A 22,777-nucleotide genomic window follows, 5' to 3' on the forward strand; every position below is an offset into this window, starting at 1 on the left:
TTTTACTTCATAACTGAAATGAACAATTTTATGAAACAATTCATAAGTTTTATTATAATAAGACAGAAAGATTGAAACAGCTCCTATACTCTTCAGTTCAGAAAGGTAAGATATATATACTGTAAAAATTTCAGAAAAAAGCATTAAAATGGAACAGAGTTGTAGCGAGTTAAACGCAAAAAAATGTGATTTAATTTTTTTTATTTTTAGGGCAAAATTTAGATTTTGGCAATATTCCCCCATCTGAAATTTAAAGTAAACCTCATTTTCGTTTTCAGCACCATCGAAAACATAAAGTACGACCAAAATTAGCCATTCACCATACCGTGGTCAATATCTCGAGAAATAAGTGTTTTTTTTTTTGGGGAGTGCCATTCGCCTATAAAGTCACATAACTTTTTTCCTACTGCATATTTTGACTTGAAATTTTTCAGAAAACTTTTTCATGATTTATATTTTAATACTAAGCTTGTCGTCCAATTTTTTTAAGTACACATGAAACTAACGAAGTCTGATGACAAAATGTTTAAAAATGAACAACTTCTCCTTTAATTTGTTTAAGCATCTCTGACAGATTTCGTTGTTATCTAAATTCTTCAAAGATGACACCAGTAAAATTTTCAAAAGGAAATACATATTTACAAAGACCAAAGATACTGCGAGGTAAATATGAAAAATCATAAAAATAGATTTTTCGCAGTATTGCATGAAATTTGATTTTTAAACATGCTCCACCAATTCTAGATAAAATTAAACTTCATATTCGTATTCAGCGACCTCGAAAATATAAATAATTACCAAAATTTGCCATTCACCTATCATGGTCGCTTTTCGATGTCTGAGCCTCAAATTAGGGGTGTGCCGATAGCCCACAATAAAAGCGAAGAAATAGCTTATTGAAAGTCTTCGTAAAAGACCAAATCAACGTGAAAAATGGAGAAACCAATCCATTTTTCGTGGAATGCTCATAAAACTTTTTTGTAGTGAATAAAACATTCTTTTTCTGTCTCAAAACCTGTAGCACCATTCCTAAGAGAGTTATTACAAAAATATGGTCGGTGCGTTATATTTTTCAATGGCAAACAAGATGAAGATTATCCCCTTATTACCACCCTAATAAAAAATAATCATTACCCCTTTACACTTCGCTTTATTAACGTACTTATAGTTATAGTATGCTCTAGAAGTTTGCCTGGTTTAGGAGTAACCATTATTTTTATTAGGGTGGTAATTAGGGAATATCGACTCGATGCGTAGAACCAAGCTATAGGAAGCAATGGAAAACATCGAAGTTCCACGAGCATTAATAAAAGTAGTAAAAGCAAGCTAAACGAACAACAAAGTAGGAACAAATGGAGTCCATTTGGGACGACAAATGGATTACTACAGAGCTGCTCCACATCACCTACCCTGTTAAAAATATTCCTGGAAAAAAACCTGAAACCGTGGAAAAGAAAGTGCGAAGGAATGGGTATACCAGTAATAAAGGAATATCTATATACCCTAAGTTTTGCTGACAACCAAATAGTGATCTCATAAAACTAAGATGATCTTAGTTTTATGATGAGAAAACTGGAACAGGAATATACAAAGAATGAGATGGAAATAAACCTAAAGAAATCTGAATACCTAACAACGAAGAACACGGTAATAAAACAGCTGGAAATTGATGAATGTAAACAAATCAAAGGAACAGACAAGTACAAGTAGTCAGGTTTCATAATATCAATAGACTAAAGCAAACAAGAGACTACATACGAGAAAAATTGAATTCAGTACTGTCGTATAAGAACATCAGCATAAAAACAAAAAGAAGAATATATAATACCATGACAAGATGTATTCTTACTTATTAGTGTGAAAATTTGACAATAAATAAGAAAACCAAAAACAAAATAAAACCAACAGAGATGGAATTGCTAAGGAGAAGCTGCAGATTACCAAGAAGAGATAGAATATATAATAATATATAGATTAAGAAAAGAATGGGAATGAACTCAGATATAATATATATATATATATATAATAAACTCCATTTGATTTACATTGTCCATAAGACCCAACGCTGAAATCTACTCGTGAATTTCCTAAATTACACACGATGTACAAAATATTTTGAACACGAAGAACATGTCAAATGACAGGAATCATGTTGGTTAGTAATACCAGCTTGAGTTTTGCATGAAAGTTTCACGAAAGGGTAACAAATCAATTGGATGTTCTGTCTGACAAAATACATGGGACGTTTTCGTAATCTGACGTTCCAAATTTTTAAACTGTTCCACAATCAAAACTTGTTCCAGTTCCCTGTTCCAGTGTTCCCGTATATCAAAGTTTGTCCGACTAGACACCTTTAAGCTATTAGCAGTTTTTTAGCTGGCTATTAATCAACTTTTTTTTGGTACGCTGGATCCAGGTCTACTAGTTAAATACTGTCAAGCTGACAAATAACAACCTAAGTTAAACTATGGTTACCACAATTACGTTACTACTATTGCTCGTAAATGTACTTATCTAATTATTATAATTAGATAAGTACATTTACGAGTACATTTATTATAATTAGATAATTAATAATTTATCTAAATAAATCTAATTAATTCAAAATTTATTCAAATTGTTTCCATATTTATGAAGAATAATTTAGTCGGACATTAAACGTTGAAGGCACTACGGGTATTATAAATAATAACGCTTTCGGTCAACGTATATAAAGGTCCTCGGTATAAAGGCCTTCGGTATAAAGGCCCTCGGTATATACACCATTGACCTCAAGTGTTATTATCTCTATAGTACCCTTGGTACAATAATAACTATTTTTTTGGTATGCGGGATCCAGCCCTATAATAGACGACATATGGGATTGATATGTAATATGAAACGTTGCTATTTCTGGTGACACTTTTTGTATAAAATCTAAAACATCACAAGGTAAATCCTATATCTACAATACTCTGTGCCTCTTAATAATAATGTAATGCAATGTAATGTTTATTTACGGACTTGTCATTTCTTTTCAAATCAACTTAAATTTAACTTAAACTATTAAAGCACAAAGTGATTACATAAAAAGGCATTTTCGATCTTATTCTTAATAGTACTTAGTGATAAATAAAAAAAAATCATCCAGATTCTATCAAATGAAAAAAATTATTACTATTAAAATTTGCATTTCTATATAGTATAAGAGCTGTGAGACATTTTTGAGTAGGTATTTTAGGCAACCTGAAAATTTTTCAGGTAACTCTTCCATGATAGCCTAATACAAAAATGCCGGTCTGGCTGGAGGGTAGCGGTTATTTTCCCCAAAACTCCCCCCCCCCCCAAAGTTACAAAAAGGGTAAAAATTGTTATTACACAAAATATCATTGACGTGACTTTAAAGTAAATTTAAATATTCAAATATAAAGAAAATAAACAGGCCAGGCGATTTGAGGGCGATTTTAACTCTGCAAGATACTTGCATGGGCGCCCCAGGATTATTTTCAGGGGATGCATCTGAACTTCAGAAGATTTCATCTGAATCTGTACATACTATTAACGAGTATAAAATATACAACTATACATTCAAAGCTATGTACATTCCTTCAGGACAGGGAAGTACAATTATTATTTTGACAGGGTATTTTTTAATATTAAAAATAAATATTCTAAAAAGACAGGTTTCTTTTGGTGAAATTTTCCAACTGCCATGTGATCGAACAAATTACGCGTGCATATAAATGAAAAGCGCTATAGGTAAACAGGAGTGTGAGAAAGAGCGTATACCGATAGCTGTTTGCGTCCTCTGTTGTACCTGAGCGAGTCCGTTCGCTCGAGGAAAATCACGTGACCTGGCGATCCCATGTTGTTGTGCCTCGAAACGTCAGAATAATTATTATATATTATAGTTTTTTAAGTAACTTTTTCTTAATTAAAGGAAAATAATACGTACTATACAATAGATTTTGCAAATATGATAGAAAAAGACAGATTTATTATTATAAAGATATAGGTAGAAAAGTATAAAAGTATAAACTAAATTGATTCTGTGTCCGAATCTTGTACTTCTTCTTCAAACTCCTCATCTGAGCTTAAATATTCACTGTCTTCTTCTTCGTCAGACTCCTCTTGAGACTCAGATTCCTCTTCTACATGATCTGTAAATAGTTGTAATATGTATTTAGAATTAATTAAAAGTTAATTAGTGATTAATTAATTGAGTTGCTACGTATTCTCTGTCCTTTTATACGGAGTCGAAGCCTGGAGAATCACGGGCGCATCTGAAGATAGACTTGCCATTGTTGAGATGTGGTGTTATCGAATAATGTAAAAAATATCATGGACGCAACACGTAACAAACACGGAAATATTAATAAAGATAAAAAGTCAAAAAAATACTCAACACTATGAAGGAAAGAAAAATGAGCTACTTTGGTCATATACTAAGAAATAAAAAACGTGATGTAATTTATAATATAAGGAAAAGTATTAAGTATTAGTTATACATTAATTTTTAATTAATTCTAAATACATATTTACAACTATTTACAGATCAGGTAGAAGAGGAATCTGAGTCTCGAGGGGAGTCTGACGAAGAAGAAGAGAATGAATATTTAGTTTGGCTCATTTTTCTCCTTTATAGTGTTGAGTATTTCTTTTGCCTTTTTCATCTTTCTTAATGTTTCCGTGTTTGTTACGTGTTGTGTTCATGATATTTTTTACATTATTCAATAACAGCACATCTCAACAATGGCAAGTCTTTCTTCAGATGCGCCCGTGATTGTCCAGGCTTCGACTCCGTATAAAAGGACAAAGAATACATAGTAATTCAATTAAAGTAAAAAGGGGTAGTTCCCTGGGTTGGCTGTATACCTTATAGTTAAACAAACTGGAACATGAAGTAAAAACCACTTCTATGTAAAAGGTATATTTACTAAAAATTTTTAGAATCCCAATAGTTTCAATAAAATGAGTTTATCAGAACGTTTTCAAACCTATCGGTCCATTATCAGTGAATTTGAATACTTGCAAAATAGCCCCAGAACCAAACAATGGTTGTGATTATAAATAAATCTACATTATGTCAAAATAAATTTAAAATGGCTAAACGCCGATGTTCAGGGATTAAACCTCTGGGAACATGGTGAAACTCTACCCGAGGAACCAATCAACTATCTTACTTAGTAGTCATCGTTGACCGAAGATGGTTGATTGGGTCCTCGGGTAGAGTTTCACCATGTTCCCAGAGGTTTAATCCCTGAACATCGGCGTTTAGCCATTTTAAATTTATTTTAACATAATGTAGATTTATTTATAATCACAACCATTGTTTGGTTCTGGGGCTATTTTGCAAGTATTCAAATTCACTGATGATGGACCGATAGGTTTGAAAACGTTCTGATGAACTCATTTTATTGAATCCATTGGGATTCTAAAAAAAATTTTAGTAACTATACCTTTTACATAGAAGTGGTTTTTACTTCATGTTCCAGTTTGTTTAATTCAATTAAATTATCGCTAATTAATTTTTGTAGAAGAGGAGTCTCGAGGGGAGTCTGACGAAGAAGAAGACAGTGAATATTTAAGCTCAGATGAGGAGTTTGAAGAAGTACAGGATTCGGACACAGAATTAATTTAGTTTATACTTTTATACTTTTCTACCTATATATTTATAATAATAAATCTGTCTTTTTCTATCATATTTGCAAAATCTATTGTATAGTACGTACTATTTTCCTTTAATTAAGAAAAAGTCACTTAAAAAACTATAATATATAATAATTACTCTAACGTTTCGAGGCACAACAACATGGGATCACCAGGTCACGTGATTTTTCTAGAGCGAACGGACTCGCTCAGGTACAACAGAGAACGCAAACAGCTATCGGTATACGCTCTTTCTCACACTGCTGCTTACCTATAGCGCTTTTCATTTATATGCACGCGTAATTTGTTCGATCACATGGCAGTTGGAAAATTTCACCAAAAAAAAACCTGTCTTTTTAGAATATTTATTTTTAATATTAAAAAATACCCTGTCAAAATAATAATTGTACTTCCCTGTCCGGAAGGAATGTGCATTGTGCATAGCTTTGCATGTATAGTTGTATATTTTATACTCGTTAATAGTATGTACAGATTCAGATGAAATCTTCTGAAGTTCAGATGCATCCCCTGAAAATAATCCTGGGGCGCCCATGCAGGTATCTTGAAGAGTTAAAATCGCCCTCAAATCGCCTGGCCTGTTTATTTTCTTTATATTTGAATATTTAAATTTACTTTAAAATCACGTCAATGATATTTTTTGTAATAACAATTTTTACCCTTTTTTTTAACTTTGGGGGGGATTTTTGGGGAAAATAACCGCTACCCTCCAGCCAGACCGGCATTTTTGTATTAGGCTATCATGGAAGAGTCACCTGAAAATTTTTCAGGTTGCCTAAAATACCTACTCAAAAATGTCTCACAGCTCTTGGACCAATACATTCTCTGTAAGGGTTTAATACCCTTATTATTATGTAAATTCTGAATAAAATAAATCTTGGGATCTGGTGACTCTACAAGGAGTACGGAAGTAAACCTTTTCTAAAAGAGCACTAGCATCAATGCCTACTTGCATTAATTTATATCATATACAAATGCTACATCTAGCAATATTCGCCTTTCTTCAAGAGTGGGTAACTTAAGTAGAGATTGTAAAACAATGCATTCAATTTCATTTAGAGGTATTCTCAATAATTTAGAAACAATAAATCTTAAGAACTTTTTCAGTACCTACTCTTTCTAACAGTTCATTGAAGTATTTATAATTCGGAGACCAAATATTGCTACCATATTCCAAAACCGATCTAATAAGGTAACACTAGATGTTTTTGAGACAACAAATATTATCGAATTCAGAGAGGCTACGTTTCATGAAACCTAAAAGTTTTATGGATCTATTAGGAACGTAAGTAAAATAGTCCATGAAGCTTAATGTAGGGTCAAAAATTACCCCAACATTCTTAAATATTGTGATTACCTCTAAAATATTCGGTCCAATATGGTATTCAAATGAAATCGTATGTTTGTTTCTAAAAAATCGCATTACCTTACATTTATTTATGTTCAAATTCAAAGCATTAAAGTTACATAAATCCAATAATCTACTCAAATCATTCTGTAAAAAACTACAGTCATTACAATTTTTATGACTATAAATTTTTAGATCATCAGCATAGAGAATAATATTACTATGATAAAAACCATTTTTAATATAATTTACAAAACAATTATTAAAAAGAAGAGGAGATAAATGTCCACCCTGTTCCATAATTCATTCATTTGCCTTTAACAGAAATTATACAATAACAAAATATGCAGCCTTACCGCCCCTGTCGCCCTGTAGGAGTAAATATATGCGAAACAACTATAGTCCAGAGGATTTCCCTGACCGCCATCTGTCTAGTCTTGTAGTCCTAGTTTTCTCTTCCGATGCTGATGACATCTGAGGCCCTGGTGACTTTCCGCACCTACTGCAATCATAAATCTTATTTGTTTTTGCCATTTGGGGCCTGTCCCTAAGGCGAACATTTTCAACCTGCTAAAAGGTTCAATGTTTGAATGACAGGATTTAAAGCTTAATATCCACGTCCTGTGAGATATACCGAACGAAACATCGGACGAAAAAGGACACACAAAGCTTTACTTTGTCGGAAAGATCCAAAGCAATCAAATAATAATTTTCGGCATCATATCTGTAAAATTAATTTTCAGCAAGGACCTACACATACATATGTCCAAAAGTTTAGAATATTGGAATATTTTATCTTTTTATTGATTTTTATATACAGTGATGAGCGCGCTAATAACCGGAAAAATAACGTAAAAGATGGAAAACATAATACATTGTGAAGTAAAAAGGAATGAAGCTAGTAGAAGTGGAAATTATCGATATAAATGTTTCAATTAATTAACATTACATTACGTAGTTTCCTACCTTTAGAAGTATCAGAGGAGTATGAGGACTATAACTGTGGCAGTAGAATTTTATTAGTATGGTATAACTAGACCTAAACCCAGACATCCAAAGTGAAAGTTATCCTCCAACACCAAATTGTTCTATATGGTGCACACATGGTTCAGAAAAAGTCACACCATTTTAAGCGTCAGGTTTGGGGGGGAGGTGGGGGAGAAGTCGGTAAATTAGGAGCTTTTTACGTTTTTTGTCAATATTTCTAAAACTATGCGGTTTAGCGTAAACAATGTTCTATACAAAAATGTTTTACATTAAATTTTAAACAAAAAAGGTCGCATGCATAATCCTTCTAAAACGTGCAGTTAAAAAGTTATGGAAGTAGTAATTATTGGTCCAAAAAAAGACCTAACACCGTCATCCAAAATAAAAGTATTCTTCCACCACCAAATTGTTCTATATGGTTCACATATTGTTCAGTAAAAAGTTACACCATTTTGAGCGTCGGGTTTGGGGGGAGGTGGAGGGGAGAAGTCGGCAAATTAGTAGTTTTTTACGTTTTTCGTAAATATTTCTAAACCTAAGCGGTTTAGAGTGAACAATATTCTATACAAAAATTTTCTACATTAAATTTGAAACGAAAATTTTACTGTTCTAAAGATATTCATGCGACATTGTCCATAGAAAGTTCAGATTCGGTTTCTCCGTACCAGAGATTTATATGGTCTAGGTATGTAGAAGCCTCTTGGTGAGGTAGACGTTCCTTCAAGGGCTTATCAGTAACATACCACCGGCCAATGAAATAGCAATGTGTATTTAGAAAACACAATCCTGTTAAAAAAATTAGTTTTTTAGTAATAATATTTTAGTTTGTCCATACAATATAAAAAATACTGAAAACCTCCACTTTACACTCTCCGTAACTCCGAAACCGTTGATTATAGAAGAAATATGCATAGGATCTTTTTCGTTTAAAATTTAATGTATAACATTTCTGTATAGAATATTGTTCACGCTAAACCGCTTAGGTTTAGAATTATTGACGAAAAACAAAAAAAGCTACTAATTTAGCGACTTTTCCCCTCCCCTCCCTCCCAAACCCGACGCTTAAAATGGTGTAGCTTTTTACTGAACAATATGTGGACCATATAGAACAATTTGGTGTTCGAGGAAAACTTTAATTTGAGATGACAAGGTTAGGCCTTTTTTGGACCAATTATACTATATTACCTCCGTAACTTTGGAACCGTTCATTTTAGAAGGATTATGTATCAGACCTTTTTTGTTTAGAATTTCATGTAGAATATTTTTATGTAGAACATTGTTTACGCTAAAACGCATAGTTTCAGAAATATTGACGAAAAACCTAAAAAACTCCTAATTTACCGACTTCTTTGCTCCCTCCACCCCCTAAACCTGACGCTGAAAATGGTGTGACTTATTACTGAACAATATGTGGACCATATAGAACAATTTGGTGTTATAGGATAACTTTGACTTTGGATGTCTGGGTTATGCCTTGTTTTGGATCAACTGTATCATACTATACAGGGTGTCCAGAAACTCTACCGACAAACGAAGACAGGAGATTCCTCAGATAATTTTAAGACAATGTAACCCAATTCACCTAGTCCGAAAATGCTTCCTAAGGGAGCTAGAGCTCTTTGAAGATGGCGTCATGTAATTAGTTTTTCTTAAATACCTCCAGACCGCTTCTATTTAGAAAAACGAAAATTTGTATACATATTTACTTTCCTGAAATGAATCGATTTCATCCATTGCGAATTTCTAGTACAGGTCATAGGCGTCCGTTTTGGGTAGGACAACGGTTATTTAATCGCATAACTTTTTTGTCTTCAACTTTTAAGCATTTTTGATACTGTATTATTAAATTGTGAGGTATTCTAGTACTAAAAGGTACTCTTACTTTAAGTCGGTTGGATATACCGTTTTCTAGAAAAATCGATTTGAAAGTTTTTAGTTTGGGGAATTTGAAAAAAAAAAGTTAAAAAAAATTAAAAAAAAATGTATTCTACCAACTTAAAGCAAGAGTAACTTTTTGTACTCGAATATCTCATAATTGAATAATCTAGTGTCAAAAATACTTAAAAATTAAAGACAATAAAGTTATGCTATAAAATAACTGTTGACCTACCCAAAACGGACGCCTATGATCTGTACTAGAAATTCGCCATTAATGAAATCGATTAATCTCTGGAATATAAATAAACGTACTAGTTTTCATCTTTCTAAATAGTTTTTTTTGAATCTTTTTTTTTTAAATTCAAGGAACGAAAAATTTTCAAATCGATTTTTCTAGAAAACGGTGTAGCCTATCGACTTAAACTAAGAGTACCTTTTAGTACTAGAATAACTCACAATTTAATAATTCAGAGTCAAAAATGCTTAAAAATTAGAGACAAAAAAGTTAGGCGATAAAATAACCGTTGTCCTACCCAAAACGGACGCCTATGACCTGTACTAGAAATTCGCAGTGGATGAAATCGATTCATTTCAGGAAAGTATATATGTATACAAATTTTCGTTTTTCTAAATAGAAGCGTTCTGGAGGTATTTAAGAAAAACTAATTACATGACGCCATCTTCAAAGAGCTCTAGCTCCCTTAGGAAGCATTTTCGGACTAGGTGAATTGGGTTAAATTGTCTTAAAATTATCTGAGAAATTTTCTGTCTTCGTTTATCGGTAGAGTTTCTGGACACCTTGTATAGGCAATTTCAAGACTTTGAGGTTCGGGAGGCAAAAATGTCAAACATTGTATATTTTTATATTATTTACACCACATGTTTTAAAGTTTTTTACCGTTGAAAGTTTTGAGTTGTATTTTCCGAACATTATGTTGTAGATTTTGTGTAGTTTTTAGTTGTAGAAGTACTTGAACGACTTTATTTAGTTTTAAGCAGTGAATAAATAAATCTATCTATCTATATAAACAGCCCTAAACATCCATCCTTGGATATAGGCCTCCTCTTCCTTCTTCCATGCCTCTCTATCTTGGGCAACTTGCATCCTATTTGACCCAGTGTGTTTCTTCAGGTCATCCGACCATCGCATCTGTGGCCTTCCCCTTTTTCGTTTGTGGTTCAACGGTTTCCAATGTATAATCATCTTGGTCCATCTTTCATCCATCTGCCGTAGGGTGTGTCCGGCAAACTTCCATTTAAGCTTTGCTACTTGGGTAGAGACATCTTTCACTTTTGTTTTGTTACGGATCCATTCGTTTCTTTTCCGGTCTGATAGTTTAATGTTCAGCATTTTTCTTTCCATGGATATTTCTGTCTTTGCTATTTTTTCCATATTTTCTTTTGTGAACGTCTATGTCTGAGAGCCATATATTAGAACAGGGAGTATACATTGATTGAATACTCTTGTTTTTAGGTATTGCGGGTATTTTCTGTTCTTTAGAATATAAGACAGTTTTCCGAATGTTGCCCAGGCCAATCTTATTCTTCTCTTTATTTCTTCGGTTTGATTTTCTTTATTTAATCTAGTGATTTGTCCTAGATATATATACTCTTTTACTTGTTCTATTCTTGTTTGTGCCACTGTAATTATTAGTTCTTCTTGTTGATTGGTTATGGTTTTTGTTTTACTGTAATTCATCTTCAGTCCTATCCTTGTCGATTCTCTATCTAGTTCCTCCATCATTCTTTGCAATTCTTCACTTCTTTCTGTTATAAATACAATATCATCAGCATATCGTAAGTGATTTAGATATTGCCCGTTTATGTATATACCCAAGCCATTCCAGTGTAGTTGTTTGAACACATCTACTAGCGCTTGGCTGAATAGCTTGGGCGAGATGGTATCTCCTTGTCTTACTCCTCGGTTTATTTTAATAGGCTCCGTTTGTTTCATTAGCTAGTGTAAATATAAATAGCTTTAGAATAAATAAATATGAGTGCATATTATAAAGCTGTTGGTAGACAACACAAATGTTGCTAGTAGGTACCTATTAGACACACAGTGGTAGGTACAAGCAAAAGATTGCAAAAATAAATATTATAGGTCCACTTTCCCTCAAGGAGTCTGAGTTAACCTACGGTTTAGACGTTTTCCAAGCGTAAGTAACATGGACATTGATTTTGTCTCTCAGATAATAACTTATTTAGTTGTTTTATGTTTTTGTCTCTCAGACTATAACTTATTTAGTTGTTCAACACTTAAAATGTAGTACTGATGGTCACCAATAAAACTGAACTTTATCATGAATATTTCGCATTCTACAGTTCAAAACACAAGAGAAATGAGGCATATTATTATGTTTATAGATTAATTCTTCTATAGTCCGTCCCACCTTGACTTTACAGTATAAGCAAGTATAAGGAACTTGAGCAATGCAGTCATTATAAGCAGGGTCGCGCCGTCCATAAGGGCGAAGAGGGGCGGCGCCCTTCGGCGCCGAATCAAAAAAGCGCCGCGCCGGTAAGTATCCAAAAAAAATTGACAATACCGAAATTACTAGAAATATTAGTAATAATATTTTATTATCTTGTAAAATTGAAAACTTAACTATCGTAGGTAAATATTAAAATAGCAGTTAGTATTACTTTGATCCCATAAGTGTACGAACCCTTATTTCTCTCATTAACCTGAGCTATTAGTCCATTCACTCACGGTAAAATATTGCAAAACCTCCGAATTTTAGAACAGCTTACATTTGACATGAAATTTGACACACACATAGCTAACATGTCAAAGAAAAAAATTGATATTTTATCGACGTGTGCTTTTGCCCTGGTGGTGAGTACCACACCTTCTCAGAGGTGAAAAAATATAAGTTCAAAATAAGACCGGGGGTGGACAAACTGACGAATTGTAAGTAACTATATAGATAAATAATTGTTCTATAAAATTTTCAGATTAAGTCGACACTTTTCGAATTATTTGCGAGTGAATAAATATGTTCATTTTTCAATAAAATTCCATATAACTCAAAAAGTAAGTATTTTAACTAAATAATATTCCTGGGAAAATTTGGAAAAAAATCATTTTTTTCAAAATACAATTTTTTTTAAACCATTTTTTTTAAATAATCTCATTGAAACAATAAAACTTAGAGATCATATAAAAATACATAGGCACATAAGTACATAAATACATCAGTAAATTGTAAAGCTGTAACGATTAATTTCATTTGGGATGCTAATTAGAGGGAGATTTTTGCGATTTTTTTTTATCAAAAAAAAGGCACCAACTTTATTTTTAGCGTGAGCTTCTTACTTTTAGTGGCTTACTTTTGATGCTAGAAACATTTAAAAAACCATAATAAAGCTTTTTCTAAAGACTTTAAAACATTTATGATGAGTTTTACTCGAAAAGTGCTTTATTTTTTGGTTATCTCAACTTGAAATATGTATTCGATTTGGAATTCGACTAATAAGAACCAATTTTCCACGAGCTACAACTCTGCATCTACTAGGTCTACTGACTCCATGCATACACAATTTTTTTCATTTTTTTATAAGCTATATTTTTGATAAGAAAATTGTTTTCAATAAAATACACTTTTTTGTGTTATTTACAAAAAACAGTCTAAAACCTTGGTTTTATGTTTAAAAATGAACACTATTCACTCGCAAATAACTCGAAAAGTATTGTCTTGCAGACTTATCTTTCATGTATATTTTTTCATCCCCGAAAAAGGGTGGTACTCACCCCCAGGGCAAAAGCACACATCGACGCAATATCAGTTTTTTTCTTCGATATGTTAGCTATGCGTACGCCAAATGTCATATCTAGGGAGCGGATTTTATGCTAAATGCATATTGCATGCATATTTCGCATATTTGAGACCTTTACTAAATTTTGCATATTTAAAAAAACATGCATATTTTGTGCATATTTAAAAACATTTACTTAAGTCAAAAAAAAAAATTTTAATTTTTTAATTCGACACAAAATATTTCCCTCACAAGCTGTTCTACTAATTCGAGAACTACCCGAAGAGAGACTGCTCATTCTCTGCCTTTTCATTTTTTTCTTAGAAAATACCCGATCTTTACACAAAGTATTAATACATATAGTTCTTATAATACGCCGTTATAAAATAATGATTGTAGGATGTTAAAATGATGAAGGATGGTTTACCAGGAAATCCGAATTTTATTTACTTTTATTACATTTAGTAGGTACCTGTAATAATTCTGGTGATCCTTTTAAATCCCCTATTGTTAATACGAGACCTTTAACCATAGTTTAACGATTTTCTAACGGAAATTATTAACGGAACATATTAGCGGTGAATTCCCTGATGTAAATATACTAATAAGTAGCGTAAAAACAGGAACAGGAACAGATTACCTAATGTACCTTTTAGACAAGGCGGAAACGGCGGGTTAGTTGGGAAAAATATTCCCATGAGATATTTTTGCATAATCACATTCGTGAGACATCCCAGAATAAGGTTCAAGAAGTCGCCCACGAGAAAAGTGGGCCAATTTTTCTTTAACAATTTTTTTTTGTAATCAAATTGCAAAAAATCAGTATTTGGGCCTGGACTAATTTTTTTTAGGTTTTTTGGACCATTCTGGACAAAAAATGTCTCTTATAATTTTTCTGTAAAGTTGACATTTTTCGAGTTATTAGCAAGTTAAAATTTGAAAAACGCGAAAATGGCCATTTTTAAGGCTTAATAACTCGGTCACAAATTATTATTTTGAAAGTCAGAAAGTGACTAAATCAAAGTTTAAAGTCGCCGTTACATGATCCTGAAGAAATCTGTGTCATTAATTTACTACTAAGCTGTTATTTTTAATTAATAACAATGAGTGGTTGTATCGTATTGACGCTGCTGTAAATGTGAGTGCGAGTAAGATGCACAATTGGACTCCTGGAATAGCTTCTCTCTCGCACTCAGCATTTACAGCCCCGCACACGTGCATGGCGCTTATTATTATTACTTAAAAATAACAGCTTAGTAATAAAATAATGACAAAAATTTCTTCAGGATCTTGTATGGGGGGCTTCAAACTTTGATTTAGTCATATATTGACTTTCATAATAATAACTTTTAACCGAGTTATTAAGCCTTGAAAATCGCCATTTTTCGTTTTTTTCAATTTTAAATTGCTTATAAGTCGAAAACGATCAACTTTAGAGAAAAATTATAAGAGACCTTTTTTGTCCAGAATGGTCCAAAAAATTAAAGAAAAAATTGTTCGGGCCAAAAATATTGATTCTTGCAATTTGATTAAAAAAAATTTTTTTTTAAAAATTGGCCCACTTTTCACTTGAGCGACTTCTTGAACCTTATTCTGGGATATCTCACAAATGTGATTATGCAAAAAAATCTCATGGGAATATTTTTCCCTTCGAACCCGCCGTTTTCGCCTTGTCTATTTACCTCCCGACCCAGTACTGACTAGGTGGGGAACTTGGTTGGATACTGCAATTTTTATGCTGAACATTTTGTCCCAATTAAGGAATTGCTTTTAGAATTTAACGCCGAAGACAGTGTTGCTATTATAAAGGAATAAAGGCACAACATATTGTTAAAACAACTTGATTGGCAAATCAGTTAACTTTTATCAAGACATTTTATCAGCATTATAGTTTTATAGTAAAAACCATAAATAATTTAGAAAAGCGGAAAATATCTTTAACAGAGTCCGTCGAAATAGTTAGAAATTTTAAAGCAAACATTTCGAAAGTTCCCGGTGAAATCGGTAATTCAGTTAAATAGAATATACGCGAAAGAAAGATACGCGAAATTTTTAATGGAAATTTTGAAATTGATGTTGGTGCAGAATTTTCGGCTTTAACAAGTTATTTTAAATACGCCCCAATTACTTCTGGTGATGTTAAAAGGAGTTTTTCAAGTTATAAAAATATTTTATCTTATCAAAGAAAATGTTTCCTCGTAAAAAAAATTGGAAAAATACATTGTAGTGAATTATAATCGAAGATATATATAATATAGTGATATTGTTGTTTTATTTTAAATAGGAGAACTTGCAACTATTGGTATCAGTTTTTGTAAAAAATGAGAATAAATTGCATCTATAAAAAATAATGATTTTATTTGAAAGATAATAAATAAGTTTGCCCCCCTCCTATAAAAGAACCCTCTAGAAAAGAATAGAACAGAAAATTTGTGGTTTCTCGAAATGCGCATTTTTTGAATTTTTGTGCATATCTTGCGCATATTTCGTAATTTTTTACTGCATATATATGCGCATATTTCCTCAAAATTTATCGCATATAAATCCGCTCCCTAGTCATGTCCATCCAAGCGGTTATTTTAAATATGGAGCAAAAACCGTGAGTAAACGGACTATAATTATGTATATAAATATCTGTTCTCTGATAATGTAATCGTTGTTTTTTGTAAATATTTATAGTATTCATAATAACTTATCAACTTTTTACCTTCATGCTGCTGAAAATCTAAAAGCAGATAATTAACAGTTACCCAGAAGGCCATGCTAGGAATCACAAGGAGAGACAGAATACCAAATAATATCACCAAGCAAAGAAATAGAATCAAAGACATAGTAGAACATGTAGCAAAATGAAATGGAAATGGACAGGTCATGTGGAAAGAACACCGAACAACAGCTAGACTAGAAGATGATTGGAATAGCGACCGCGGGCTGACAAACAAGCAAAGATTGCCCACCAACGCGCTGGAGTGACGATGTAAAAAGAACTGCCGGCAACTAAATGATGGTAGCTCAAGATAGGGAGACATGGAGAAAATTGGAGGAGGCCTATGTTGTTCAGTGGACGATAACGGCTAGATTATGATGATGTTACTTTCCTAACACATAACAAATAGTTTGTAGGTATACCGTATACCGATTCACTAAGTCGCAAAAAACTACTTACAAAGCGAGGAGGAAAGGGGCGCTTAAAATTACTTGCCCCGGGGCGCTTAAAACCGTTGGCGCGGCCCTCATTATGAGAGTTCTTAGCGCAGTGATGCCGATTTTATCAAAAATAATTTGTAATCAAACATTAGAGAGATTAAATTAAAACTGTTTTAGAAATTCAATCTACAATTTTAGGATTCATATGAAAGGGATTCATAATAAAAAAGTTTTCCATGGATACAACTTACAGGGACATACTGTATAAGTATACAACCACTTATCGACAATACGAAATAATAAAGATTGGCATAAAAAATACCGTGGCCAGCGTTGGACGTGAAATGCACAAAACGTTCCATGGTCTTTTAACAACTGTATACTGAATAAAGAATAGAAAAACCGCTAAACGCCGTAAAAATGAGTGGCGCATACAATATTCCAGCTACAAAAGATCTGATATGAATATTACGTGGCGTGAAAATAAAAATAAAATTCTAGTTTTATTTTAAAAGATTTTTTCATAATATTTGCTAAATTTTAAAGAAAACGCTCCGGGTAACTTCAATACAGTTTGAAATTTGAAGCTCTTTTGTGGCGCGTTTACTTCAAATTTAGCAAATAATATGAAAAAATCTTTTAAAACAAAACTAGAATTTTATTTTGCATCAAAATGAAAATACATTTTCACGCCACGTAATATTCATATCAGATCTTTTGAAGCTGTAATATTGTATGCGCCACTCATTTTTACGGCGTTTAGCAGTTTTTTATATTTGTATCAGGAGTTTTTCAAAGTTATTTATAAATTAAATGTATGAAGTTGAATTTAATGTTTCTAGATTACACGTTAAGCTTTATAAATGGTCGCCTTTGTCGCTTTATCTCCCAAAAATTATCTAGTGTACATCGAATGTACACTAATTTTTTTTATTCGAAATAGATTGAAAAAAAATTATTGGGATGGCCGGTAAATGAATTCGGATTGCCCGTTGCCCGATCAAATTAAGCGTCGTAACCACTACAACTACATAAACCATTTAGGGGATAATGGTTAATTGGATTATACTTTTGTACCTTAATAACTTCTAAACGGCTTAACCGATTTTGATCACTAAACATGAGTTAGAAACGTATTGACAAGTAGTATCTGATGCATCTGAGGTCAAGTATGATAACTGAAGGCATTACAGGAATTATTGAGCTTGAAAAACTGTTTTTCCATGGGAAATAGATTTGATCATATTTATGAAGCCTATAACTTAAAAATTCGATTTTTCCCGGATATGAGGTTTACACCGTTAAATGCGCCTAGAGCCCTTCTACAAAAGCTCAGTTATTGGCGCAATTCGTAGGTTGAAATTTTGAGTAATTGTCGAAAAAACCAAAATTTTCAAAGTTTAGTATTTCAGTTTTTCAGCTACACTAAGCGTCGTGTATATCTGATCGTGACAGCTTAGACCCTATTTGAAATCTTAACTCAACACTATTGATTTGGTGTATTTGCAGTTCTCCTGTCTCTTCTTGGATCGAAGATATATACCCCAAAAAATATGCCGTTTTGTACCTACCAAGTCCTATAGGTGGTCAAAAGTCACAAACCGTGAATCGGCCCTGACGCCCTCTTGAAACATAAAAAAAATCAGATCGGTTTAACGTTTCCACCTACATACATACATACATATCCACAAACATTTTCGCTTTTTTTAAATAGAAATTGAGTCATAATTCTGAGCTCGGTAACTTTTGAATGGTATAACCGATTTTTAAAACTGGACATGCGTTGGAAAGGTAATGATCAGTACTATCATAATTCTCAAAGGTTGGACTTAAATTTTCAAAATTTTTGAAAGTTTTGGGGACGAGAAAGAAAAAGAGACCTTAAATAGGAAGGGCCGTAAAATCCACACCCTTGGACCAAAATGGATAGTTGACATAAGAATGGGTGAGTCTTTTCCTGAGTTTTAAGGTGAGATTTGGCCCAAATTTCAATTCAGTCAGATTTAGAAAATCTAAAATTTCGTGTATATATAGTGTCGCGTGTAGGGAGGTTGTGCGCCACTGCTGAGAACTACCGTTCTCTTTGGATACATACGTATTGTAGATACATATGACAAGATGACAAACGTATTAAATTATTATCACATTTTTGTTACCTTGGAAACCAAGTCCAAACCCTTCAAATATTAGATTTTTTTATTTAACGTGTAAATATTTCGAAACTCAATAACTTTATGCCTACAAAACTTTAGAATATTCCTATATTTAAAAAAATACATTCAAGAATGGTTTAATATACAGAGGATTCGAATTAAAAAACACAACTTTGGTTAACTCAACTGGTTTGATTTAACATGTATAATCGAAAATAATTTTTAAATTATAGACAAAAGTTGACATCATCAGACAACATAATTTGATGTCTTTGATATACATTACTGTTATAATAAGCCTTTTTAATATAGTCCATATTTTATTAATAGACATATAAGGGACTAGGACTGAAGAAAAGGAGGATACACATTACACATCTAATTAGATGTAGTTGAATATTTCATTAACTATCTCAGCCGTTTGTTTATATATTATGTATAAATGGGAAATACTATATAATGCATGTTCTTGTTTATTTTATGACGTTACTACGCTAACATGTAGACATAATTAATATATTTATTATATCTATAATTTGTTTATTCAGAAGCTCACTGTTTATACTTACCTGTTTCTGTACCAATTTGTGAATAATGCAAACTATTGCTTTACTAAAAATAAACTATACCTAACTATTCTGCCGTTCGTATTCCCTTTATTACTAAATAATATATGTACTTATAGGCTGCAGTGGCGTAGCTAGGGTGGGGCAGGGGGGCCGGTCCGCCCCGGGTGTCACCCCTTCAGGGGTGACACCCGAGAGACCCGATCACAAAAGAATAAATCGTTAATTTGTGACTTTACTCACGTATCAATCTAAAGTTCGATGTTATTTGTGAACACACGAAACCACAGTATAAAGAGGGACAGTATAGAACTTCTCTCCGAAAAATTGGAAGTGAAATCGTAAAAAGAAGTAAAGAAGTAAGACGTAAAAAAGGCGCATTGGTCACTCTCGCATTGCTGGTCGCGTAGAAACGTAGAGGTTAACAGGGAAAACCCGCATCCACCACTGATGAATTACCAATTGCGTACTCTGCCGGTAGTACTTCTTGAGATCAAAGTGCCTACATAGAAGAAATTTTACTGTTCCTCTTTATACTGTGACGAAACCAAGAGAAGTCGAGGTCAAAGAGGCATGTCTTGGATTTTTTTCCGTTAAAAGGAAAAAAGCAGTTAATCTAAGTTAATCTAAGTAACGAAATTCTCAACAAGAAGCTTGAAATTGATGGTGTAGAAATATTATGAAGTACCGTTCACAGGGATACAATAATGCAGCTGTTATGAGCGGCGTACATGGAGGAATACAAGCTATTATTAAAGCAAAAATCAAAAAGGTCAATTTCTTCGGATCTATTAATCATTTAATTAATTTATGTGGCGAGCACTCTTTTGCACAAAACACATTTTGTGTAACATTTTTCAGAACTACTGTAGAAGCAATTTTTAAGTTTTTTTTATATGTTTCCATTAGCTGCTAGTAAGTGCTTGTTAAACATACCAAAACATCTGTAGCGACTTTCCACAACGCGTTGGAGTTCTCAGTCACTGCGCACTATGCTGGCTGCAGTTAAAGTATTGGCAGAACATTTTTATAGTGTTGTTGCTTCAATTTACAAATTCTCTCATCAACAAGAAAATTTATACACCAGAGGTGCTGCACATAACCTCATGCCCGCTTTGTGTAATTAAAGGTATTGATCAATCATGACCAAAATAGGGACACTTCGTCTTTATATTGAAGGAAAACGTAATCATATTATAAATAAAGTAATACATAGATTTTGCCACGACAAAATATGAGGACGACGACATTTCCACCTAAAAACTAATGCGACGTAGAAAACGAATGGATGGTGAGTTAGCTACCTATATAGGACTTACACGCTTTGAGCAGAACTTCAAAAAGATAATATTATGTTGGAATGCAATGTTGAACTCGAAACCAGATCAGTCCATTAATATGGCTTCATTGTTCGAGGCTGTGCAGACACACACTTTGCTTTTCCACGAACAGTGAACAGTTAAAATTAGCTGTTTCAAAATTCTGTGACTTTTACCATGAAGAGGTATCAGAAGAAGACCTTCTGCTAGAAATACCAAGGCTCAGAAGACTTTTACAAGCGGCCAATATTACAGCATCTAAATGGTTAGCTGTAGACTTTTTAAAATTCATTGTGGAATGGGATTTTATGGAATCTCTCCCAAACTTGATGGTCGCCTTAAAATTGTTTATGACCATTTTTGTATCGGTTGCTTCATGTGAGAGAAGTTTTGGGAGGCTAAAATCAATCAAGAATTACTTGCGAGAAACAATGACGTCAACTAACTAAAGGCTAAATAACCTAGGTTTATTAACTACCGAACGGAGCGGTCAATGTTAGGAATAACTCTGCGAGACAAAATCAAAAACGAAGATATCAGGAGAAGAACAAAGGTGACTGACGTCATCGAAAGGATAGCCAGGTTGAAGTGGAAATGGGCAGGACACATAGCCAGAACGACAGATGGGCGATGGACGAAGAGGTTACTGGAATGGAAGCCAAGAGAAGACAAGAGAAGCGTCGGTCGACCGCCTACAAGATGGACTGACGACTTAAGAAAACTAAAAAACACTGGATCAGAGCGGAGCAGAATAGATGGGGTTGGAAATGAGGGGAGGAGGCCTATGTTCAGCAGTGGACTTTTGAGGCTGGATGATGATTAAATATCGAACATGAAGCAACACAAAACATAAATATAGAAAATGTAATTTCAGAGTTTGTCGCTAGTAAACCTAAGAAAATATTTTAATTCATTCACATAGTCTAAACCAAAAAAGTAAATAAACTGTTCTATAGAACTGCCGGGAACTAGATAGTGGTAGATCAAGATAGGGAAACATGGAGAAACTTAAAAGAGGCCTATGTTTAGTAGTGGACGATAGTGGTTAGACGATGATGATGATGATATACTATTTACTGCAGTTTCGTTAACTATAATTCTTAATTTTTTCATTATTTAAAACATACGTTTATCGGATTTTCGTTGATTTTAACAATCTTTATTTTTAGGATTTGGGGTGACACCATCGATTACCGTCCCGGGTGTCACCCACGCTAGCTACGCCACTGATAGGCTGTTCAATAAGTTTAGCGGTTCGATAAGAGAGGGCGTTGCTACTATTAGCCTAATTTTTTTTTTGGTATGTTTGTACACTTTTCATATGAATGTGTGAAGTTTCATTTCAATCGGTCAGTTCATTTTCTGTTTAGAAGCCATTTAGTAGCGATGTGTCACAGTATTTTTTACAATAGAAATAATCAAGTATTGTGGAGTGAATGAATTTTTATTTTTGGAAGGTTTAAAAGCAAAGGAAATTTATGAACGAATGTTAAGAGTGTATAAGGAGTCTTAGTCTTCAGTTAGTGCAGTGGAAAGATCGGTTTAAACTGAGTCCAAACGTAGTAGTAACAGCCTTGAATACGATTCACGTCAAAGATGTTAAAAAACATCAACATCAGCAGAAATCGTAGAAAACATACAGGATCCCAGGTAACCAAGTGAAGTCAATAACGTCGAGGAAACGTCAGTTTTTGGTTGAATATACACACGTGCTTGAACATTACGTCATAAAAAACGTTTTCTTCACACAGCCTAAGTCTGACGTCACAAAATTGGGAGGAGCTTATTGACTTAACTCCAAACGATTTCGTTTATACCGTTAAAAATGGTCCTAAGACATTTTTAATTTTGTTTACGTGTTGTGTTTGGTAAAATAAGTTGAACTATTTAGTTGAAGAAACGTGTTAATTAAGATATTTTTATTCTTTTTGCTCAGATGAGATAGTTTAATATAGTAATTCTCCTTGAATACTT

The sequence above is a fragment of the Diabrotica virgifera genome, chromosome 8 (assembly GCF_917563875.1).
Source record: "Diabrotica virgifera virgifera chromosome 8, PGI_DIABVI_V3a".
NCBI classification, from domain to species: Eukaryota; Metazoa; Arthropoda; class Insecta; order Coleoptera; family Chrysomelidae; genus Diabrotica; species Diabrotica virgifera.